The sequence below is a fragment of the Protopterus annectens genome, chromosome 17.part0 (assembly GCF_019279795.1).
Source record: "Protopterus annectens isolate FY-2018-M chromosome 17.part0, PAN1.0, whole genome shotgun sequence".
Taxonomy (NCBI): domain Eukaryota; kingdom Metazoa; phylum Chordata; order Ceratodontiformes; family Protopteridae; genus Protopterus; species Protopterus annectens.
Genome location: NC_056751.1, coordinates 484,693,385 through 484,720,844, shown reverse-complemented (window position 1 = coordinate 484,720,844; position 27,460 = coordinate 484,693,385).

The window sequence follows — 27,460 nt, the reverse complement described above, 5'->3', positions numbered from 1 at the left end:
GAAGTGCTTAGTGTCTAGTTTCTAATAAGGAATCTGTGGAACCAGATGTGGAATTAATAGTTCACTATGATTTTTGGTTGGTATCAAAGATTATTCGGTTAGGCTAACACTTCATCTGCTATTATCATCACTATCATCACCATTCTCTTTTCCTTTTCAATTCCTGACTGTCCATCATGGATTTTCAATATTTTTTGAACTTCTGTTCAAATTACGGTCTTGATTCTACTAAATAATGTCATCAAAAATAGGTCTGTACTACGATACATGTACTCTTGAATAGCTGAACTGCAGTAGTGTTTAGCATCTGGCAAACAGGAAGAAACAAAATCTTTCGCTTGTTTCAGCATGTCATATTTCTTATTTTACTAATGAAGAAATTTTATTTTTGTGTCTGCAAAAAGCAGGGCTCTTGTGAATTTAGTCATATGCTCAGACATCTTCATCTTTTTTATGGCTGCTTGAAACTTCTTGATTCATAGCTCTCAAAAGCATGTCCACAGAGCACAAAAATGGTTTGTAATGTTCAAAATGTAGCCCTGCAATGTATTTTTCATTCTATGAATACATAGCGGGCAATCCCTAATGAGCTTCACAAATAATGTTAGTGGTTGTTAATGATAAATGTTCACACTGATTATGTATGCTGACACAAGCTAATAGAATTTCTAATGTGTGGGGTGGAAACAAGATGGCCAACTGAAGGCATATTAATTTTCAGAGCTCTGTAAAATTATTTAGTCAGACAGGAATTCAGTCAACAATATCAACTAAACTTTATAAAATCTTGTCAATAATACTTTGTACTTCAGTTGTAAAAACTTTGGAAAATCATTTTGAAGAAATTCATGTCACATTACCTGAGACATATTAGAAACAAAATGAGCAGCACCAAATACTCTCAAAAGGAATTAGCACTGAAGAAGGAGATACAAATGTTAACTTCAAGTCTACAAACATTATCTGTGAAAATAAATAACTTCCAGCAAACCCTAGAAAATCTTCACAAGAACAACCTGAAGCAGAGAGAAGTTTTCAAGGAACTCTTACAGCAGCACCAGAGTAAAACCTCTGACATGGAAGTTGCACTAACTGATATTGATTGGAGGCTTAAAGAAGATGAGTGACACATTAACATTCTGCTTAAACAAAACACCTGGTTAATAAACAAACTTAATCATGAGAACCGAGAAAGAAGGTGCAATATAAGAATTTTTGGTTTCCCTGAGAAAACAGAAGGAATGACATTATTACATTTTGAACTCCTGGATTCTTGAAATACTGGGCTTACAAGAAGGGCTTTCATATGGAATTGAAAGAGCTCAAAGAGCTCTAGGTAAGCCAGCTGCAGCTTCCTCTTCTACAGCACCAAGGTCAATTATAAAATTCCTCTCTTACATAGATAAAGACCTTATACAAAAAAACGGCTTGGTAGAAAGCTCCATTAAAATATAACCAAAACTTTATTTGATTTGACAATGATTATTCTGCAAGAGTACTGGAAATAAGAAAAAATGCTGGCTTTTTGTAAAGCTACTAAAACAAACTAATATCAAAATACAAGTCGTGCACCTACAAGAATAAAAATGCATCTGTCTAATGGAACAAGAACATTTAATAGTCTTTTTTTTCTTATTAATACACATTAGAAATATATAATTTATTATGTAATATAATACAATAATAATGAATATGATATAATATAATATAATATAATATAATTGGAGAGTTGCTAATTTACTTACAATATATATTTGTTTAAAAGTTTTTACTAATTTTACATTATAACAGTATTCAATTACATATATCTAAGTAGATAACATAAATAAATATTTACATTTGGTCTGAATAAAATTAGATAATAGAAACACAAATCAATCCATGAAAGTATTTAAATAGCATATAGACAAGTATTTTCTTTCTTTCCCTATCATTTATGTATCATCTGAGTTAATTTTTAAAGTCTCGATAAGAGATAGAATCTTCTTCCAGAGATTGTTACTCCATACTTTTGGCGCAATTCTCAGTTCCTTGACCTTGATTTCCATCAAAGCTGTTTCTTTCAATACACACAAAAATTCTTCAACTGTTGGTTCAGATGATTTCCATTCTCTTGTAATGCACTTCTTTGCCACAACTAATAAAGTCCATTGTAGATATAGATCATTGTTGTTCATTTCTATTTTCTCATTAACATTTAACAGGATTAATTATTTTGCTAATAGAAATGTATCTGTAAATGTAGCTTGAAGAAATTTACTTATTTCTTTCCAATATTTTTTTGAGTTTTGTACAATCATATAACATATGTATCCAATTTGCTTCACATTTTTGTAAACATCTCCAACCTCTAACTTATTTGCTAGAACATTTAATAGTCTTGAAGAGGTGTCTGCTTATACCAAAAACAATAACATAATCACTATATAAACAGTACTAGAAACACGAACACAAACTTTAAAACACAAAAGTCTTCTCAACTGACCAGATATCCACTTTACTGTAGAACACAATAACACTGAAAACAAAGTAAAATTAAGCACTTTTTGTTTTGCACCTTGGCTAAACTTTTTCAGATACACATCACATCAAATGATATATTATAAAACACTGCACGTTAAGCTTAATTAGACATGATTAAAATCAATTAACTTTGAAAATCTTTAAAATATAGACATAATTTTACAAGAAACCAAATACCTAGTTTAAACCTCAGCTATACATGTATCATTGCTACTATCCATAGGAAAATACTATGTACGAAAAATATAAAACTATATAAAAATATAAATGAGTGTATATGTAGATATCTGGTCAGTCGAGAAGACTTTTGTGAAACATAATCATAATCTCTGAGTACATGGAAGTTTCCTCGTCTTCACTGAAGAAATCATATGAGAAAACCTCTTGGACATACTAAAAGAAAACGAAGACAAAAACTGACACTTCATCAACATCTAGTAGTAAATTCCTCAAAGCTTTTACTGATACATTAGGTCAAACCTTTTTTGTCTTTCACTTACTAAGTTTTCCACATATGTCATGCAGCTACACACTTCATGCAAACTCTCACACTACAAATACTAACTATTTTTAACATTTAAAGGGAGTGAATAAGCGGTTACAGGCTATAATAGTGGTTTAAAAAATATAATAGTTAAGTAACTCATCATAAGTTAATTATCCTGCTTTTTTACCTCATATGTTTTAATAGGACTGTCTGACATTTTTACTGCATAATTAATTATTTATTTGAAAAATATGTGTTATCTATCACACTAAATGTATTACTAATACAATATTTATTAAATTAACTATCAAAAAAGAGTTTACTAATGCTTTTCTGGACAAAAAATGATTTACATACAGTTTGCTATTGTTGTCTATGTGATTTCCCTTTACTAACATAAAGGAAACAGCTGCAAATGTTTGTGACTTTTTGTAATGTGTTTTCAAGTTTACAGCCTCACATTCTTTTAGAATGTTGTTACAAACAATTTTCACTCAAATTGAATCTTTACTTACGTCAATGGGTATCAGGACTTGTTTTAAATGGCACAGTAACCACCATTATGAAAATAATCTCCTGGTCATTCCCTTTTATTTTAATGCTTTCACAGTGACACACTAGTCTCTGTTACCTTAATCTTTAGTTGTGAATGCTCAGAACAGCAGAAAATTATTAGATTGCTTCATTAAAGTTAAATAAAAGGTTGTTAACTAATAATTAGCACTTACTTAAAGGCAGTTTTATGGTTTCAATTTGAATGCCTTGTTTATTGTTGGAGGGAGGGGGGAAACAAAACTTGTGTTTAGGGCATCTACCATATTGCACTGATACTAATTGCTCTAGCAGTTTCTTCTTTTAGTAAAGTATTATTGCAAGCTATTTTCTGTTGTGCTTAAGTTATATAGTGCTCTTCTTCATCTAAATAAGTAGATCTGTGTAATTTTTTACTTGTAAGCTAGTATGTATTCAGTCTAAATGATTTTACTATAAAGTTATAAGTTGCAGTGTTGACAATGATTGGAATTATATGTTTGTATGAATGTTATCCTGCAGGACTGTTCTGTGAGTGTAACTTTAATTTTAGCTATTGCAACTGAGATGATTTAAACATTTATTATAAAGTTATCTTTATATATGTCTTAACAGTTATTTCATAGTATCATACACTATTGCACTATTAGTTCTAAGCAATTAACAACTCATATAAACCATCACAAAGGATCTTTAAACAAATACTTATTGTCATTCTTATCTCTTATATTATATTTGAATTATGTTTCTAACAAGATATTAAGAAGTTATGATTCATATTTCTTTTATAGAGACCTAACTTTAGCAGGGATTTATGTACATATATGTGTGTATATGTACACATGTGTGTATGTGTATGTATGTGTATATCTATAAGCATGTATATGTGTATATATGTCTGCATGTACAGTATGAGTATGTATATGTATGTATGTGTGTATATGTATGTATATGTATGAGGGCACACATGTATATGCACAAATAATCTTGAAATTGCACATTAATTGTTACATTTGGTTTGTATTTAATTATTAAATAGATTCTAAATGTACTGCTGCACAAAATAATCTCATTTTAATTATTTATATCTCACTGTTAGTATTTGTCAGAGATGTTAGCTGCAGTCATGAAGGCTAGAGAAAACAGTCTGACAGATTATGTTCTATCTGTCAGACTTGGAATTTTAAGAAATCCATGTTTGTTGTTGGGGATTTTTTGTTACATTACTGCTTCTTTTTCAGTGATTCTTCTGATGTTTCTTCAACTTTTTGCCCGAAAGTAAAGTATTTTACATATTAGATATTGTCATCATACAAACAGATCTGTCATAAAACAGATCTGTCATACATCTTTATGCATACCTGGGTATATTGGGGAAATATAAATAATTGTCTAAATAGAAATTTGATTATTTCTTATTATTTTAACTATATCTACATTTACTTATGCCCTTATCCTTAGTTTCTTTAAATGGAAATGGACTCAATAATCCAAGGAAAACTTCTAGATTATTAAGGTATTTAAATGTAAGTAAACCCCAAATAGTATTCCTACAAGAACCTCATTTTAAATCAGTTGAAAAGAATGTCTAGAACCCCTATAATTACAAAATACTAGTCCATTACTCATATAAAGCTAAAAAAAGAGGTGTCATGATTCTCTGGAAAAAAGTGTTATACATTCTCAAATTTTACATAAATATGAGGATCCTGAGGGACTATTAACCATCATTATTATCAAGATTAATAATAGAATTCGGTCACTAGTCAATCTATACTGGTTTCCAGGATTAGGAGTGTCAACTGCAAGATGTCATCTGGATTTTATTACAAATACTTATAAAGGTAAGCTTATATTACGGGGACTACAATTGTATTTTAGATATTCTTGACACTACTAACAATAGACCACTAAGGATAACATCCACAGCAAAACTATTTAAGAAATGGTTTGATTCCCTTAATTCATATGGTACTTTTAACTCTAACTATAATTAGTCCCTGAAATTTTCTCATGTTGATAACAGGTTCAAAACCCAAACTAGGATTGATAGAATATTAGTTTCTAATGATTTAAAGCTAAAACATTTAACTTTCTCTTTAATTCCTTGACCAATTTCTGATCATGATTGTCTAAAACTTGAAATGCAGCTAGATTTTACTTAAATTAATTTCTGTACCTAGAATCCCCGCATATATGACCAAAATTAAAGATTTTAAACCATGGCCATTAGTGGAATTAAAATATTTTCAAGAAGTAAACAGTAGTTTTAATACTAATGTAATAAGGAAATGGGATGCTTTAAAGGCCTTTATTAATGGTAGAGCTGTCACCTGGTACAAGAATAAATTAAAGGAATGGGAATCTGAGATGCAAAGTCTGTAAATCCAAATTTCAACTCTTAAATGAAAATCAACACACATCACAAGTTGATAAAAAAAGAATTACATTAACTGAATAAAAAGTACAGAAATATGTTGGTGCTTAGAACAAATTTAGCTCTAGAGAAGATGAAATTAAATTCATGTGCCCTAACTTCAAAGCAGAAGCATAATTTGGCATCTAGAGCCAAGATTCACTCTAAATCAAATAATATCATACAAATAATATGAGTCTTCCAATGAAGTAGTATTTGATATAGGAGATATGTTATATGCTTTCAGGTTTTATTACACTAATCATTATAATTCTGATAATTTAAAGTGTAATAACCTAGATGACGAGTTGGCTACAATAAAATTAGAGAGAATCCTCGATGAACTTAAAGTGAACATGGAAAAACAAATAACGCACAATGAAATAAAAGATAAAATTAAATGTTTTAAACCTAATAAGGTTCCTGGCATGGATGGTATTGTAATAAACTATTTTTCTGTTTCTTTTCTCTTCTTCATAAGCTTTAAGAGTAGTACAGTCTGATAACCAGATACCACCATCTTGGAAGTATTCCTTAATCACCCCCTTTCTCAAATTTAATAAAGAACCACAATTCTCTAAATCTTATAGGCTGATTTCCCTATTAAATAATGGCTATAAAATTTCTCTATTAAATAATGGCTATAAAATATTTATGTCCATACTATTTGATAAAGTGAAGGTCACAGTTATGAAAATGATAAATTATGATCAAACAGGTTTTAAACATAAAAGACACACACACAATAATATTAAACGAATACTAACTTATTGAATATATAAATAGAGAAGCTAAAAAAGAAGCCCTTTTAGTCAGCTTAGACATAGAAAAAGCTTTCGACTCTATCAACTGGGACTATCTTTTTGGAATATTAAACACATTAACATTTCCACCATCATTTATTTCTATGAAAAAAAGCTGCTTACAAAGATAATCTTGCTTATGTTAAACTAGGTCCTTTTGTGCCTAGTCCATACCAATAACTAAAGAGACTAAGCAATGCTATCCACTGTCTCCCATCCTATTCACTCTAGGTGTAGAAGTGTTTGCCTCTTTAATAAGAAATAATCAAAAGATTAAGGGTATTAATGTTTATAACAATTATAACTCCAAAATAACTCTTTTTACAGATGACATTTTACTCACCCTATCCAAATCAGATTCTGAACTGCAAGAATTGGGCTTAGTTATAAATAATGTTCATGAAATTTCAGGACTTCATTTCAATATGCAGATTATTTTGAATAACAAAGCAAAAACTCATCCTGGTAACCAAAACTTTATTGGAGAACAGGTACATTCATTAAATTACTTAGGTATAACCATAAACAACACTATTGAAGTGACAAGAGAAATCAATTATAAAAATGTGTTATCTTTAGTAAATAACTACATAAGTAAGTGGAATAACATATTCTCCTCTTTTGAACATAGATTGCAATTAATAAAAATAATTCTTTTGCCAAAGATTCTCTACACAGTATTAGTCCTTGGCACACCTCATGGAATAAATTTATCAGAGATTTAAATAGAATTTTATTAAACTTTTTATTGTTCCCTAAAAAGAACAGAATAGCTTATATTCATCACATTAGATTTTGTGATAAAGGCGGTTTAAAATTCCCAAATATAAAAACTTACATAAGAGCCTTGCTGCTTAAAGACATCATACGCTGGGTAGACTCAAATTAAAGTTCTTAATGGAAGCCTTTGCACTTATCTATATTTTTAAATGAAAATACACTATTATGAAAAGTTTTTATTAGTGAATCTTCTAATAAATGTTGGTATTTTATTTTCCACTCCATACAATACAATGTCACAAAACCTACAAAGTCTAATATCATAAAACCACACTTTTAATAACTTCAGAAAGATAATAAACTCCAATGCAGACATTAAAATTTGGTTTGATTTACTTGTTCCTTTCAACATTACAAAAACCTTTCCAGATAAGTTACACTTTGAACTTTTCAATGAATAGGAAAACAATAAATGTGTATGCTGGAACCATTGCATAAGAGACTTAGGAGTTTAACTGTGCAACACATTATTAAGGAATTCAATTTGCAGACACAAGACTGGTTACTGTTACAAAGTATAGTGAATTATTCAAAGGATCTAAGTAGAATTATTAGTAACTCTTTCTATAAAGACCAACCTCCTTTAATTTGTTATGTATCTGAATTACTGTACAATAATTTTAACTTTAACAATATAATTTTGAAACTTTATGATATACTAATAGGATATAAAACTATACTAGCAAGTAAACATTGGAACTCTGTAACTAAGGATTTCTTTCTCAATTATACTTTACTTGAGAAATCTAAATTATTATGTTCTATACAATTAACATCCTGGGCACAGTATTAGGGTATTTCTATGTGGAATTTCCTGCACAGAACATTTTTAACTCATTTGAGGGTTGCAAAATGTAATAAAACTCACAACATTATTTGTTGAAGATGTTGTATATAGTTGTAGTGTAACTTTTGCATTGTTCCTTTATGTTCGAAAACTGTATCCATGATGTTCATATTATTGTTAAAATGATTGCTTTCTTACTTAAATAAAAATATTTGATAAAAAAAGAATGTCTAATGTGTAAACAGAAGCTGAGCAGTTCCATTTCACTTTGGGCATTGCTGGTATCTTTGTCTAATATGAAAAAAGATGGTATGCAACTAGTTGTTGCTACTGTATTTCAGAAGATGAATAGTTTTAACCCTGTCTGAGATGCATCAGCTGAAATTTTACTTTTGAATAATAACATTTCAGAACAGGTTCTTTAATGAGAATTTCTGCAAGTATACTTATAATTGTAATCCTAGTTTTCTTTTTTCTTTTTAGTTATTGCTGATGTGATATTTTTCCCCAGAAGGTAGATACAGACTTTATTTTGTTCTTAATCATTCCCAAAAACCTCTCGGTATCATTGCTGTCTTATGGTATTTACATGTTTTCAGTAGTTTTGTCAGTTTTCTATTTTTTTCTGTTTTGTTCATAATCACAAGTGCATTAACTCATTCTGTGGGTCCATTATTTTTCCAGTTAAACTTAGGTTTTGCATCCAATCAAATATCACTTTTAGTTGTTTAGAACAGCAAGGAGAAAACTGCTGCTTTGTTGAATAATGAGCAACATGGCTTTCTCAGTCCTAATAGTCTGCTTTCCTTGGTGGCAGCTCAACTCTTTAAATGGTCCACTTTATTTATTTTATTAAGTAGGATTGTATTCATTAGATTAAGTCCTTCATAAGTAGTTACACCCAATACTGTTTGTATTACTTTTATTATGCAATAAATAAGAACACATCCACTGTTTTTGCATAAACCACTGTTGCCATGCATTTTTGTTTATATAAAATATGATCACTGGAATATCCACTCGCCTTTACTATTGCAGCATACAGTTTTACACTGAAACCACATTCAGTTCTACTCCAATTTCAGATTTAAATGGATAAGAGTGTTATTATTCCCTTACAAAAAATTAATCCAATCTCTTTTTTTGGCTCATTTGTAATACTGCAGATACACAAAACTCTCCCACTGCAAAGTTTGTTAAAGTCTGCTTTGTTTTGGTTTTACTTCTTTTTTCCCTAATATAATGTAGAAAATGCTTATTCTTATTGCACTCATCTCTTGTCTTTGTATACCCTAAACACTTTTAATGATGCTGCATTCCATAACATTAAGACTTCAAATAATGTTGTTCTGTCATATGTGCTCCTGGTTCCATCTGTTCATTTTTGCTTTTTTCTCATAAGATACCTTTGTTTTTCCCAGATTTTCAATGTACCCATATCACAATTTGCTTTTTGTGTTTTGCAGCTCATTATTGGGTACTCCAAAATTCTGTCTTTTGTTTGTATATATCCTTAGTGAAGATAATATGCTGCTCAATGATAGGCTTATACAAGTCTGAGACATATAATCAGAAAGATCTGTAATGTCTCTCTTCATATAGTATAGGGAGGTATGGCTTGGGTCATTTATGCATACATGAACTATGATGGAATCATACTGGTACCTGTGGTGCAGTGACTTCAGAGCAAGCATACTTTGGTGGATCTTGGCTCCAGATAGGCAACTAACTATCATCTCTTTGTTTACCCTGGTTGGAAGGGCATCAGTATGTCTTACAATGGAGGTCTGTATGACTAGAGTCCTGGGGCAAGTGTGCTTGCTTGCCTTATGGGCTTTGTATTTGGGACGCCACTGAGTGTGGCTGTATGTATAGTGTCTGGTGTTGCTTTTGATGATTGTTTTTGGATTTGGTGAGGATAAACTTTGCCAATGGGTGATCCAGGAGGTATTTGTTGTTTAGGAGGATTACATGTAAGTGCCTCAGCATATGTTGGTCTGTACTGGTGTGGTGAATGGTATGCGCATAGTTTTTGACAACCTGATGCTGAACAACAATTTGGACCCGAACATCAATAAAACAAAATAAATTATTATTGACTTCAGAAAGAGCTCTGCCATGCACCTGCCCATTAAGATCAAGGGTGAAGAAGTGAAGAGAGTCCAAACTACAAAGTTCCTGGGGGTACATAAATCAGAGGATCTTTCTCAGAATACAAACACAGGCAAGCTAATTAAAAAGCCCACCTCGTGACTAAACTTCCTAAGAAAGATGAGGAAAGCAAAGCTCTCTATGAATTCTCTAACTACTTTTTACAGAGGAGCCATTGGGAGCATTATCACCAGCAACTGCACTGTAAGGTTTGGTAACAGCACAATGGGTAAAAGGAAGAAGATGAAAGAATAATAAGAACAGCAGAAAGGATCATGGGTACAAGTCTTCATTCCTTGGAGGAGCCCTTTGAAAGGAGATGTAAAAAGAGGTCCGGGAAAATACTGAGTGACACTTCTCATCCAACGTATGGCTGGTTCACTAAACATGCTTCTGGTAGAAGGTTATGGAGTATCTGATGCAGGACCTCTAGATTCAGTTTTTATCCAACTGCAATAAGACTCATTAATGCAGATGTAAATCTAGATGTATCAAAACTATAATAAGTTGTTACACTCTCATTCTTTTTTTCCATGCAGTAATTCTATTTATTTATTGGATACTAAAATTAATATAGTTTCATTAAAGTGCAACTCCAATCACTTCCTTATGTGCAATATCACCCAATCTCACCTCAGCGTATAGTGTACTTTTCTTTTCATGTGTTAATCATCTAGTAGTCATTGTTGTCCAATATATATAAATAGTGTACCAGCATGTGTGTCAGCTACCTAGATATTTACTTTTGTACTATAGTTATTGTTTATTCTTTAATACCTATCATGTCTGTCTTTTTGTGTTTGTTTTCACCTGTAAAAGAACTGACACTCAAAATTTCATTTAGGTAGTACCTGTGTTTCCTAAATGACAATAAAGTTTATTTGAATCTTGATGTGTGATTGTATGCAAGAGTTTAGCCTCCAGAGACATTGTGCATTTACACCTCTCACATACTGTATCAGTTACTTTAAGGATTAAGTAGTTATCTGTAAAGAAGAGACAGTTGCTACATTGGCTCAAGATGTCTATATCCACCAAGATGGCTGCAGAGGATTTAGCAAATTGCAAACCTGTGTTGTCCAGCACTCCTTATTGGTAAGCTAAACTGATGTGGCATACACAAATTAATAGAGTACTTTTTTTTGGAAGGGTGGAGGCAGACAAGGCTATAAAGTACTAAATTATACTAAATTTAATGGTACTGTGATTCAAAATGCAAACTAGCTGCTCTAATCTTGTCACTGTGCAAGGTATTTCTCTCTACCTATTGCTATACAGAGTACTACTTTGTGGGCAGTTCTACAGGGAAAATTTGTTTCTAGATGTTTTAGTCTGTACAGTGCACTGGCTTAGTGAGCAGCTCCTCACAAACATGCAAATTTATACCAGCGCTGAAAATACAGAAAACTGACTACTAGCTCCTCTGGCCGATTAAATGACTATACTTGGAGCCTTTTGTGTATTTCCTAACTAATGAGGTAAATACCTACTGACATAAGATGAATAATTCGAGTCCTCCTAATGTAAAAACACAATAAAAGAATGTCCCCAAGTACATCCTCCACACTAAATATATGACTTGACAAGGAAGAACTCCACAGTCTGACTAAACTTTATCCAATATACCAACTAGATGTTTCCATTGCAAACCTTTGTGACCTCAACAAGCCACATCAAACCTACTGTATCAAGACCCAAAGAGGTGCTGCTGGCCCTCACCACTGCTATTCTATCTGCCCAATAAATGCAAAAATGTCCCAATACAACCACACTCTTCCTACCTGGACAGGAAACAACAAATAACTGCATACATAACCAAATGAAATAATTTCCTAACAGAAGGTAAAATAGCCCTAGACACCCACATGCTTGCCCAGTGTATATATATATATATATATATATATATATATATATATATATATATATATATATACTAAGTAAATCTACATTCTTTATCCAAATCAGAAATCTTGATAATCCTGAAACAGCACAATGAAAAATGCTTCTTTGTAATGCCATGCCATGAAACACTAAAGTCCTCATGATCAAGTTGTTAAACTGACACTGTGAAACTGGCTGACCTAACTGGTCCTTGCTTGCAATTAACTTCTTCAAATTCAGCTTGTGAGATAATGGAATCGAGAGAAATCTGTCATCCATAGGAAGTACCACCACCTGACCTTTGCTAACCTGATCAGTTTTAGACTTACATAACCATATCAACATCTCCTTAGCTGTAAAACAAACATCCCTCCACCTCAGAGGACCTAACAGCTCACTAAACCAAGTAACCCGTACATAAGTAAAACAAAACCACAGTCAACCATAATACATTAGTATTATAAGTAGCCAACACAGCAGAAAATCCTTTCAATAAATTTCTCAACAGATGCCCGCCCAAAGGAGTCTGCATTCCATTATTACACCCCGGACTTTTTCTCAACCTTTTAACATCCTTGCAATTCACGAGTGCATGTTGAAATGCTTAACACCTATAATCCATGCAGGCATGTGTACCATAATGGTCCTAACAACTACTGTTAACTGCCACATATATAGTACTTACATAGACACCAATATCACTCACCAACTATGCCAAGTTTCTGATACTCCCCCATCCCCACCCCCTCTGAATCAGTCTAAATCAGTCATCCTGCTGGTCTTGACCAACGCTCAAAATCTCCCATGGAACCTTCAGTGAACTTATGTGTGCCTATGGAAACATCTACCAAAACCAGCAAAACTGGAAGTGAGATAAGCTGTCAGCAATTAAGTTGGAGGACTCTGGAATATCCTTAGCTTAAAAAGTCAAGTTAATATTGAGGCAATGCAGCACCAACCTTCTTAACAGAGCTTTCACTGAGTAAGACTGCATTACCTGTATTCTCAGTGTAAAATGTTACCTCCTTGTTACTCAACTCCCCTGTGCCACTCAATGGTAGCTGCCCATATGTACATAGCTCTAGCAATATAATATCCCATCTTAACCTTTCAAGCCAAGATTTCTGCCACTTCTCAGCAAACCACTATCCTCCAGAAAGAGCCCCTATATCCAGTCCCCCTGTAGTGTTTGCAAAATTCCTATTTGCTTTGCCAAAAGGGCACACCATTAAAATGTTGCAGAAAATCAATTCAGATAGCCTCTTTCCCTTTCACAGACTGGGGTACCCAAGGCCAATAAGGTGTGCACCTCTTCTCATTAAGCAGATTAGCCAAAGACCTACTGAAAACCCTTACAAGCCCAACTACCCAGCATGTTACAATTACTTTTTGGCATGTGTGTACAGATAGGGGTTGGATAGAGAAATAGCACTAAAACATTTGGTAGCTACTCTGCCTGCAAGCTAGCATAATGACCAGTCAGCATGATGGTCAATGTCTTTGCCTCTCATGCATAAGGTACAAGGTTCACTCCAGACCTCTGGTCAATACCTATTTGGAGTTTGCATGGTCTCCCTGTATAAAAGGCATGCTGAGTATTTCCATCCAAAGAATGGGGCTGTGGGTAGTTCTACATGGTTCCCTATAGGAGAACAGTTGTACAGACCATCCACTTTGGGCATCTACTGTGGAGTACAGTATCCTCAACAGAAGAGAACATGAATCACAGACTGAGCACCATGGCAGGGGTAGCCACCTGATGTCATAAAATATGACTTTATGTGATTTGGTCATGTTGACTATTGTTGCCAGATTGGTGATGAGTGGGATGAGGACCAGGCCTACTCTGGCCTCTGCCAGGGAACCAAGCTAATGGTGGGAGGAATGTATGTGCCCCTACTGGAGCTGAGTATGCCAGCCATATAGCCCAGAAGTCCAGGGTTAATAAGTTACTGGCTGCTCAGTGTCCAGTTGCCCAGTTTATGTTACCTGGAATAGCTCTTTTTAGTGAAAACTGGATGGAAAACCACTCAACCTGCCAAACATGAACTAAAGATTGCTGGAAGTATTGTCAGTTTGGAAGATAATGACATGATGGTACAGCGGAGGCTGGACATGCAATGTATCCAGGAGATAAGATGGAACAGCTGTGCAGCAAAGCCACTTGGCTTGGGATAAAGAGTCTACTACTCAGGAGAATTACAGGCTAGCAGTAATGTGGGAATTGTAGTGAAGAAGAGATTTCAGAAAGCAGTGAGGGATGTCATCAGAATTAGTGACAGACTCATGGCAATCCAACTGCAGCCTAAAGAGAGGGAGGTATTTATAATCTCAGCCTATGCCCCATACCATGCTTGTAGCAGTGAAGAAGAATGCATTCAGACTGCTGTTACAGGGCCTACTAGATATAGCAGGACAATATGAACTGGTGATGATAACGAGTGACTTTAACGCACATATCAGGACAGACAGAACAGAATATGAGAACTTCCTGGGTCCACATGGATAGGACAACAGAAATAAAGGAGAGGCCATTCTAGACTTCTGTCTGGAAAATGGCTTGATGATGACCGACATATGGTTCAGCAAGAGAGGCAGTCACAATATCATATACAAGAGTGGCCAAAATACAACATGGGTAAATTTCCTTTGAGTAAAGAAAGGGCACTGGGGTAGAGTTAGTGGTTGCCAAGGCATTTCCAGTAAAATAGTCAGCAATCAGCTGCATGCAGTGATCAGGGAAGGCTCTAAGGTCTACAGAGACCAGGTTGAAGACCTGGAAGTTGTCTGGAGAGACAGCACAATGTCTCAATCAATTACTCAGGGCTCTAGTGCTCCAAGAAGAAGAGGAAATAGGTGGAGTTGAAGAAGAATTGCAGTGCATCAAAACAGCATGTGTGGGGACTAAAGAACATATATTTGGCTGAGCCAGGTATGGAAATAAGGCACATATAGAAATCTGTTGGTGGAATGCAGAATTCCAAGAAGTCATCAAAATATAGGAGTGCAAGAAAAAGTGGGACATAGAAAAAGCCAACCAGGCTAAGGAGGACTACTGGTTGGCTAACAAAGATGCTAAGAAAGGAGTTGCAATAGCAAATAATTGGGCATCAGAGGCACTCTACCAGCTTCTGGAATGTCACTCAGGAGGTGGCACAAAGAAACTTTATCAGGTTTCAAGGCAAAGACAGAAGATAAAGAAGACAGACATCCTTCATAAGGGATGCTAGCAACAACTTGCTAACCAGTCCATAAGACATAAAAGGCAGAGGGAAGGTATATTTCCAGCTATTTCTGAAAGAAGAAAACCCCACAGAAGCTGTACCACCCCAGAAACAGACTAGGATGAGAGAAAAAGAGAAACCCATCCTAGGAGAAGTAAGAATAGCACTAAGAAAAATGAAGTTAGGGAAAGCAGCAGGCTCAGACAAGGTCACAGTAGATATGATAAAGATGCTGCCTAAGATGGGGGAGAAATGGCTCCTGAGGTTACTCATAGTATTATGGGGAGAAAAACGTATCCCAACTGACTGGAGAATAAGCATTCTCATGCCAGTGTACAAGAACATAAGGGGGTGTCTAAAACTGTGGGCAGTACAGAGGCATCAAACTCCTGTCACATTGCATGAAAGTTCTGGAGAGGATGATTGATAAATGGATATGCAGAGTAGTACCGTGAAAGATGGGAGATGAGCAGTTCAGGTTCACATCAGAATGCAACACAACTGACCCAATGTTTGCAGTGAGACAGATAGTTGAGAAGAAGCTAGAGATGAGGAAAGAGTCAATTTGGGCATTCCTAGACTTGGAGAAAGTCTATGACAAGATCCCAAGAGAGCTGGTTCGGGCAGTACTGTAGTGGTTTGAAGTCCCAGAAACATTGGTAGAATTAGTCTAGGCTATATACAAGGACCCAATGACTCAAGTACGGGCAGTGTTTGGCCTCACAGAGGGGTTCCCAGTGGGAGTGGGTGTGCACCAGTGTTCAGCTGTGAGCCCACTGTTGTTTATACTGGTGATGGACTAAATTAACAAACAAGTCAGATGGGACAGATCAACAAAGCTGCCGTATGCAGATGATTTAGTATTACAGGCAGACTCTGAGCAAGAACTTCAGCAAAGGATAGGGGAATGGAATGCAAAACTGAAGGCACATGGGATGAAACTAAGCATAGATAAGACAGTGGTAATGGCAGCAAAATGGAGAAATCAGAAGATGAGACTTGAGATAGAAAGTAAGACAGTGGAACAGGTTAATAATTTCAAGTATCTGGAAGAAATGGTTGAGAAGGGAAGTCTGATTGAAGAGGTCAAAGCTTGAATCAGAGGGGATGCAGCCGACTGGCATAGAGTCTGAGGTATATTGAAATGACAGAAGAATGCCAAAGAAGCTGAAAGGAAAGGTGTACAAGACAGTGGTGTGACTAGAGCTACTGTATGCTACAGAAACATAGGCAGTAAAGACAGAGTAGATGAGGAAGCTAGAGCTGATAGAAATGAAGTGCTTGAGAAGGATGGTAGGATGCACATTGTGGGACAGATGAAGAAATGAGGACATAAGAGCAGATGCTAAAGTAGCTCCAATTGCAGAAAAGGTCAAACGAACAGATTATGGTGGTTTGGAAACAGGCAGAAAAGGAGAAGACAATCTGGTGAAGAAGACTTGGGACAGTCAGGAATAAGGTAAGTGTAAACAAGGATGACCAGAAAAGAAGTTGATGGATTTTGTGAGAGAAGATCTGCAGCAGTCAGGCATGAGAGCCGAAGAAGGCAGGAGTGTCGCATTAAATCTAGAGAGATGGCAACAATTAACAAGATACCCTGACCCCATGTAGAAAATGAGAAAAAGAGGGTTGATGATGATGCTGAGGAAGATGGAAAAAAGAAACATGAGCATCCAGCAATATGGTGGATAGCTTGTGTGAGAGATATGTGACAGTCAGCTATGAGAGTCGAAGATGGCAGGAGCATGTCATTAAATCAAGAAAGATTGCAACAATTGAAATGTACCCCAACTGCATGTAAAAAATGTGATAAAGGGGGTGGATTGGGAGGATGGATGCCCAAAAATAGGGACATATTTTCTATATTGCTCTTATAAACTTAGAAAGTTACTAGAAGCTGTCTGGATTTCTTTTAATTAAAAAAATCCCAATTTCCAGATAGGGTTTTGCACAAATGATAGAAGAATAATTAATTAGGTGGTTTGCATGCTAAGCTAAAATATAGTGCAGCTTTTGTGGTCCTTCCATCAGAATGTCCCTGCAGTACAGCATGACTGAGGTAGCAGATGAACGGGCTGGTTGGTAGCTGGGTTAGGCAAATTTTTGTAATTTAAGAAAACATCTTCAAAATAATCATAGTGTAGTTTCCTGTAGAAGCAAAAGGTAAGAGAATGATCATTATGAATTGTACATATACTGTACACAAAGTACCCATAGGTATGTATGGGTGGGTGTGATTGTGAAAAAAAATGGTCATGTGATACTATGAGGTCAGACTAATGGCTTAGCATTTTTTTAATTCTTCCTATCAATGCAAATTAGATCAACTTGCAAGATCTCTGTGCTAAGTTGTTATTTGCCTTTTTATAACTAAATGCACCTGACACAAGTAAAATGCAGCTGTTTATGAATCAAACTTTTACTGTCATAATGTGAAGCAATCATGCATGACCATTTATACCAGGTCTGTCAAAGTTCTCTATAATAATATTTTCATACATCTCCAAGCTCTTACAGCAAGAATCTGGACAAAGCCTAAAATAATGGCGGTACAATGTTCCAAAGATAGGGACAGATTGTAAACATTGCTTTTATAAACTTAGATAGTTACTAGAATAATAGGATTTATGTTAACATGCATTTTCTGAAGGATATGAAATCTGAAACTCAAATCCTCAGTGATTTGCCAGAAAACTACAAATTTTACATTAAAAAGACCAAAAATATGAGGTGAAAATCTGGGCATTTGAGAAGTATAAATATTTTTGTCTGAGAAAGCTGAACTAATAAAAATGCAAAACTTTTTGGGAAATGTCATGCAAATATCATGCAACATGAATTTTTAAATGATTCATCATTTACGTGAGCAAACAGTTCCTCACTTCTCCTGTCGTCATCGTATAAAGAAACAATTTCCTGTCAGTTAAACTCATTTTACTTTATAAATGCTCAAGTTAGATGTATGCTACTTACTATGTCACCAATACAAATTTTAAGATAATAGGCTAAGAAATGATACTGAGTCACTAATCATTATTTTGCGAGGCAGCTAAGCCAGAATGTAAGTGTTCTGCACTGAATAAGAAACACCTGTTCAATTATCATTCACAGCAGTGTTAAAAACTGGAAGGGGCTTTAATTAGACAGCTTTCAGCCATCAATGCCTGAGAGACACAGAGAGAGAGAGAGAGAGAGAGAGATACAAGGAGGGTGAGAGAAAGAAATAAAAGGCAAGCAAGTCATATTGTTCTGTTATGTGCAAGCAGCAAATCACTGCATGGTGCCATAGTAATTAAATTTACTTAAACAAGTCTAATTAATTATTTTATGGTATTTCAGTTTAGAAAATGCTTTACAGTTGTTTGGTGGTTTTCTGCAAAAGGACTATGATTTTTAATCATTTTATAATAATAATATACCAGTTCCTATTTTTTTTAATAATAATATACTGGCTTCTAAAATTATATCAACAAAACATGGTAAGGAAATGGCTCGGAGTCAAGCTCTTTGACTGCAAAAAATGTGCTGATTTTCAGTTTTATGGTGAAGTGCTAGCTAATTAAGAGTTGCCTGAAAACATCAATTATACAACATTTTTTAAATAGCAATTGAAAAAAAAATACTACATTCCGTTTGGTCAGTCTTATTTTGAAAGAACAATATCATGAATCTGCCGGTTTTAAATTAAGAAAATAAAATTTCATTTCAGATATGTACATCCATTTTATACCTATGGTCTGCAAATTATTTTGTGGCAGCATTACATTTGTTTGCATAACTGTTGGCATTTTTGTGTACAGCTAGCTGAATACTTTCGAGTGTTATAACGTAAGAAAATTGTAAATGTTGCATTCTGGAAGTACTTGCTCTTTCAAATGTAAGTACATTTTTGCATGATTGTATGAATGTAGATATTTATTGTTCTCCCATTATTTGAGCTAAAACAGCCATGACATATGTTTAGGTACTGGCTAGTCTGTTAATTGAGGTGGATCTTTATAAGCCTAGCTTTACATTTTCATGACGTTTTCAGCCTTTATATTTTAAGTATGAATAACCAAGAAATGAGCAGCACATGTTCATGTTACTTCCATCCATGTATGACAAGGGTGCTAAACCAGTGGTAAATTTGCAGTTACTCATGCATTTTTCCTGATTATGTTTGAATGGTATAAGAGAAGTACTTTGCTATATGTGGAGAGGAAGACTAGCCCAAATAAATAGTTTTCTCTGTGATACATATCTATTCATTTAATGTGTTCTATTTCTGCTACAGAATAGATTTAGATCTTCAGACCAGGTGTCTATGCCTCCATTGGATTTGTGAATGTATAGTAGAAGTGACAGGATGTGGTCTGTTGATGATCTGTACTCGAGGCAGAGCTAGCCCTTCAGTAGTCTGTATGACACCAAGAAGAGGGCCAAGGCTTTGAGATGGTTTGCATAGTTTTTATGATTTTAGGCCCTTGATTTTCTTAACAGTAAACATTGTTGGCATGTGAGTTTTGTCAAAAGTTTGGTGAAGTACATAAAGAGGGCAGTATACTCTGTGACTGGCCCAATGAGGGCAGAACACAGTGGCATAATTACATCCCAGGACATGGATGCCATACCCTTAATAATAACCTATGCAATCATTATCAAACAACAGTTTGTTGTCTACATATGTTTCCAGTTCCTAGCTATTATAACAATTTTCAGGAGGGTGCTGTCAGTATATTACAATGGACTTTTTTTCTTGCTGGAGGAGGCTATATTAAATGTCATGGTATTGAGTTTGTCTGTTGTTTTGATACCAGCTATTGTTTTGGTAAAGGCCATCTTGGAAGATCTTGGCATCTTCTGGGAAATTTTTGATGCCACCAAGTTTACCATTATCTTTAAGCTTGGTCAGCCATAAACCCTTAACAACAGCTTTGACCTTTGAGAAATAAATGTCAAAGAGGACTTACTCTAGTAATGAGCCCTAGGATTCAATGCCAGTGATAATTATTTTGGAGGAGGTAGAACATCCCAACCTAATGTTCTGGGTTGTGTTTCTGAGCCAGTTTGCTACCCATTCAGTTATATAAGGATTAACATTTAGCTGGGTACTTTTCTATGATACCCAATTGCAAGATGATGTCAAACACTTTCTTGAGCTACACATATACACTGCATACTGATCTGCCCTCAGCCATTGCTTCAAACATTGGACATGTTAAGAAAAGTTAGCATAACAAGAAAAATAAAATAAAATAAATAAATAAAATAAAATAGTTCCTAGATAATTTAACTAACTATCATTAGATTTAGATTATCATTAGTCTATTAAGAAACTATCATTTTAGGTGATTTCAATATTGACTGGCAATCCTGTCTGGCAACCATCCAACCCATCATGTAAACCTTCATGGCTTCACCCAACTAGTCTAGTCACCAACCAGGATAAATAAAAACTCCAGCAAGCACACTACCCTGGATTGGATACCAGTCAGTAAGAGCCCACAGTCATATATAACAGGCTGCTTATCAGATAGCCTCAGTGATCACTCTCCAACATTTCTACTCAAAAAATACATATTCCAAGCTAAACCTGTCATCTAACATCAAATACGTAAAAAACTAAACTTTAACCCACTCACATTCATCTCATCCCTCAAAGAATGTAACTGGCATCCTCTAAAGTACCTCAGTCTTGATGACTCAGTTGAATTTTTTAATACTACCTTCCTGAGCATCCTTAATTACCATGCCCCCATAAGACTTTCCAGAATCAAAGCACAACCCTCCCCATGGCTACAGAAAACCATTAAGTCAGAAATGAAAAACAGGGATAAAGTCTGGGAGCACTGGTGCAAAACCAAAACCCCCTCAACTAGACAGAAATTCCTAGAACTATGCAATAGAGTCAAAAAGCTAATAAAACAGGAAAAATTCCAATACTACTAGTCTGCCCTAGACTCCTCCCAACACAGCCCCAAACAATTCTGGTCCTCCATAAACTCCATCCTCCACCCAGGTAAAGTCAGTACCCCTCCTCCTAACATCCCTCACTCCTCAGAAAATATTGCTACCTCATTCAACACACACTTCACACAAACCATGCTATCACTAGTTAAACAACACAACCTCCCTCCCCTCCAACCCACACCTTCAACTAGTAATCTCCCTACTACCCTCTCTTTTTCTCCTGTACCTACCTCCAACATAAAAAAACACTTAACTAAACTTAAGCCCACCAAATTAGCAGCAGACAACCTCCCAAGTGAATACCTACAATTCGCAGCTGATGCTCTGGCCTACCCAGTATCCATCTTGATTAACCGATCTCTGTCAGAAAGTTACGTTCCCACACTGGAAAGTATCACATATAATTCCCCTCCACAAAGACGGATGCTCCACAGAACTAACCAATTACCGCCCCATATCTATTCTCTCTCCACTCTCCAAAATACTAGATAGATGCATACACTCTCAAGTCTCAGACTACCTCATTACTAACAACCTCCTTTCCAGTACGCAGCATGGTTTCCGACCAAACCATAGCACCGCCACTGCCTTACTCTCCTTTACTAACACTATCCTTCAGCATAAAAACAATGGCTATCTCTCCTCTGCTACTTTCCTAGACCTATCTAAAGCATTTGACATGGTCGCACACAAACAACTTATCTCTGTCCTCAATAACCTATCCTTCTCACAATCAGTCACCAACTGGTTTCAGAATTACCTGCCTGACCGCCAACAATTTGTTGTATGGCAGAATGACATATCTCCCCAACTACCTGTCTCCATAGGGGTTCCCCAAGGATCCATCCTTGGACCCCTACTCTTCTCTGTTTTCACCAATAATCTAGCCTCTGCCACCAAACATGGCACACTCATACATTACGCAGATGACTCAACCATCATCTGCTCAGCCCAGTCCCTACCCAAACTGCAAAAAGTCACACAGGAAGCCTTTTTCTCTGTTGAAACTTGGTTATCCGATGTCCAGTTAATCCTCAACCCAAACAAAACTAAACTACTCATCTTCCAACCCAACAAACATACTCAAAACAACTTTCACTTTAACATCACAGCAAAAGACGACACCACTATATACCCAACTGAACACACCAAATTGCTAGGAGTGGAAATAGACAATAAACTAAAATTTGACATTCACATATCCATGACCAAAAAAAAAGTCCACAAAAAACTAGGAGCGTTATACAGAAATAAGCAACTTCTCACCAAAGCAGCAAATATTTCAATAGCAAATTCCCACCTTATCTCCACCCTACTTTATGCCTGTCCAATATATACCAACCTAAGGCAATGTGATCTAAACAAGCTAGAGACCTGCTACAACAAAACTGCCAAATTCGCCACAGGAGCATCCTACCGTAGTCACCACTGTCTCTCACTTGCTGAACTGGGCTGGCTTGAACTCCCTCACCTCCTTCAATGGTATCAACTCTCACTCACCCACAAACTAGTAAACTATCCACTAAATGTCCCATCCCTCCAGAATCTACTCCAGCCCTATTGCACCACCAGACCACTAAGATCCAGCAACAAAAATCACTTGCAGATCACTAAAGCCAATAACTCTGCTGGTGAAGCACTATTCTCTTGCACCATAGCCAAATAATGGAACTCCCTCCCACCCACAATTACCTCCATACCATCATGCACCCACTTCAAAACTTTACTAAAAGTGCACCTAAAATCATGCTGGCTATGCCCTTGCAACTCCCACTCTAATATCACCCACCTCATCCAACCACTACCTTTCTTTCCACTCCACTAACTACCTTGATTAAAGCAAGCTCAGATGCTCATAAGCCTAGTACTTATTATACAGCAGGAACTTCTTACTGTAACATTTCTTAATGTCTGTTATGTACTTCACAGATAAAGATTTTAGTTGTTAACTGATGTACTATGTTCTTCATCTGTAAATATGTTGTAAGTAATTGCTATATAAATTGTTAATCATTATGTAATCCAATGTAACTACTGTCTGTTTATTTTAACTATGGAGCTTTTCTCCCCGGGCCTCTGCTAAAAATGGACCTATGTCCAGTCGGGCACTCCCGGTCAACAAATATAAATAAATAAATAAATAAATAATTTAAAAGAATATGTGGCCCACTGTTGCATTCAATACCATTTGCCATTCTATATGACAAGTTATCATATTAAAACATCAGTACAAACTAATGTGATGTGGCAAAATGGAGCATTTGTTACAGCTCACTTATAGGTTTTTACTGCGTTCTCTCAGCTGTGCTCAGAAGACTGTAGTGTATGGATGATATTAATGTAGGACAAAATGAGTTTTCTTTTCAGCCGAAAACATTGCAATGCTATTGTTGTCCCTTTGCCTGGGATCCTCTGTGCTGTTAGCACTGAAACTACACAGATCAGTAAAACTAACAATTAACTAGGCTGTCAAAGAAACGTCATGCTGACAGTGTTTCAATTAACGAGAATGCCTTTATTACAAATACTCTTCTTTATTTCCCTAAAAAGGGAATTTAATATTAAACTGCTTTATTAAACTGAAAAGCCAGCTGACAGACTAACTTAAAAAATTATATCATTTGTTGTGATGACTCCCACAACCATAGACACATTTTATCCTCTTGCATTTACCTCTTTCTATACATCAAATACACCACTGCATGTTCCTTGAGCGTATAGACTCCAAGACACTGTACCTCTACTGACAGCATACCAATGGTTTTCTCCACATGATCTTCCCTGTGTTTATTTGTTCTTCATTCATTCCTAGACTCTTTTGAAATGCTTGGCAGATATAGCAGATTCAAAATACATTCAGCTTTGTAGTGGCTCCTTAGATTTTTTCACTGCAGACAACTCCACTGATATTTAGAATAGAATTATACATATACATACACACACACACACACATACACACACACACACACACACACACACACACACACACATATATATATATATATATATATATATATATATATATAGGTTTACTATCAAAATCATGGAATTCACAACTGCAAACGTTGATATCCTCGATGCATTTCATCGCCTCATGAATATTAATGAGGTCAGATGATCATCCCATACCATCGACAGTCCATTTTCGATAGTAATGTTGACAGTTGCTGTTTACAGACATACTCCATTTCTGTGCCCTGTTGATGATTTCTTCACTGTCCTTCACTTGACTGTTGACATACAGATTGTCGCTCCTACCATGTTCGAAAAGAAGCCGGACGTTAATCTGATTTTCAATATTTTGATTGTAAAACTATATATGTGTATATATCTATATACCGTACCGTTTTGGATTGACTATATATATATATATATATATATATATATATATATATATATATATATATATATATTTGTGTGTGTGTGTGTGTGTGTGTGTGTGTGTGTGTGTGTACCCATAGCACCTAGCCTAAAGGCTCTCTTGTCTGCCTTCACATGTATCATTCAATCCATAGGGGCAAGAGACAAGCATTCTCAAGAATGGCAAGGGAACTTTAGCCAATTTATTCATGCCTCAAAATTTCAACAAACCTATTTTTCCCTCAACTTCTACAGTTCAGTGATAGGGAACAGTGATGTATCACCCAGTGCTCCTGCTAAGTGGTATTCATGACAAGCCAGAGCTGCCCCCACCCAATGGTTGAACAACAACCACTCCCTCCCATCCATTCCCAGCCAACTCCCCCAGTTACCCAAGCAGCTATCTGACCTCAGTTCACCTGTGCTATAGTCAGTGCGTTATCACTCTGTACCATGGTACTTGGCTTACTTAATCACTTGCTTAATAAGTAATATAAATAAACAAATATGGAAAAGAGTTGACATTTATATGTGGGGTGAATAAATCAGTTAAGGCTATAAAGACAAGGAAAAAGGGAGCTCAGTAGTAAATGATACCAGTGCATATGTGCTATAAGTGTGTAGTCAGGTATAAAGATAGTTTGAGTCTGAGATGCAGTGGAAAACATAGATGAGAACATGATCTCTGTGGCTCTCCAGCTCTCTCTTATGCTTTTTTTTTTTATTTCAACATAACAGCTACTACAGATGTCTACTGTTTATAGTCAGTTTAGAATTCTTCAGTTTTTATTTTTCTCTTTTTAATAACAGATCAGTGAGTTACACTGTGTGTGCATGCTAAGCACTGATTGCAAGTATTCATATTAATATCACTTTTAATTCTTGTATTTGTCAATACTATAAATGCAGTACTCTATCTGTTTCTGTATAATCTAAGCATGGGTATGTCTATACATGAGTGCCAGGTTCATGACTAAAAAGGGTCTTTGAATCAGATCATCTACTCTGTTGCAAATATGTGTGCATGTGTGTGTGTGTGTGTGTGTGTGTGTGTGTGTGTGTGTGTGTGTGTGTGTATGTATATATATATATATATATATATATATATACATTTATATTTATATATATGTGTGTATGGGTTCCCTTCACAATATCGAAGGTTTAAAACTTGTAATGTCATATGGTTGAGACTACATGATCAAAGTTTTAAAACTTTAGATGTTCTGAACGGAGATCTCTATGAAGCGCAGAACGGAAACATTTCCCTTTTCCTCACTGTAGTGTGATTGTAGTGCGATCTCTGAGTTGGTATATTTAAATAGCAGGGGGTGTGGGGGGGCTGCAGTGGGGCTTTCCCTCCTGCAAAAATGTTTAGGAACATGTTTTTGTATTTATTTCCGAATTTTGAACTTTTTCCCAAATTCATTTTACACTTCAGAATTTTCAAAGGTTCATAGGTTCATAGGTAGGTACTAGGCTATCGGCCCAAGAGCCTACGTAAGCCTAGTCAGCAAGGTTCCATAGCTTACGCCACCCAAGAAAGTTATTTCCCTGGGCCACTGTCCAGCAGAGACACAGAAGTGATCCCTGGGGTGAATTTCCTATTTCCCATCCACTCATCAAGGTTTTTCTTGAAGAGTGCTAATGAAGAACTTTGCTTGACATAGATGGGTAGCTTGTTCCAGAGTATAGGAAGTCTTTGGGACAGGAATCTATCCCTCCAGCATGTCCTGTTTATTGTGGTGACAAGGTGTAGGTCCCCATCCCTTCAACACAACCTAACTCACAAAAAACATCCCATCTCATAAAGATTGTACTGTCATAATTGTAGAATAAATAATGAAATTAAGCAGTGGATCTAGAGTCCACTAAGTTTTCAGAATATCACAGGACTCAATTCTATAGGTGCTTTTTAAAGCTTTTATTCTTAACCAAACATATGACGCATTGATGGCCTGAAAAAAAAATACAAATAAGCAAAGAAATTAAGTTTCCAGTTTTGTCTTAGAGCTTCATTTTTAACCAGCATCCTTTTATGAACTCTAACTGGCTAATTGACTTTTTCATACTCCACTGTCGTAACTTTGGAGAACACTACTGAATTAAGCTGGAAGGTCTGGGGTCCAAGAGGACACCAGAATTCTTATGGCTCAAGATGCTGTGAAATAGAATTTTTTTTCTCTCTGTACAGAAATGATGAGTAGGGAAAGAAATTTGGTATTATTTTGTTTTCCTTCAAGAAAGAAAGGAACAAAAAAGTTAAGTCTAAGACTTAATGTTCACTGCTTACAAAACAAGAAATTGAAAGGACAAGTACTTCTGAGGACCTACAAATCAATATATGGGAATAGTATTCACTCCTAACCCTAAAAAAAGAAAGGCACCATCTGTGTAACCCTCTTGTCTTCAATTAGGATGAAAGTGAAAGACCAACCCCGGGATTCAGTAATGCCTTCACTAAGTGTACATTGTTCTGAGTGAACAGACAACACTGACATAACTCACACCTTCTTCCTGCTAATTTTAGTTTTCCTACTGATATTCTTGCAGCTTTAAATACTGACA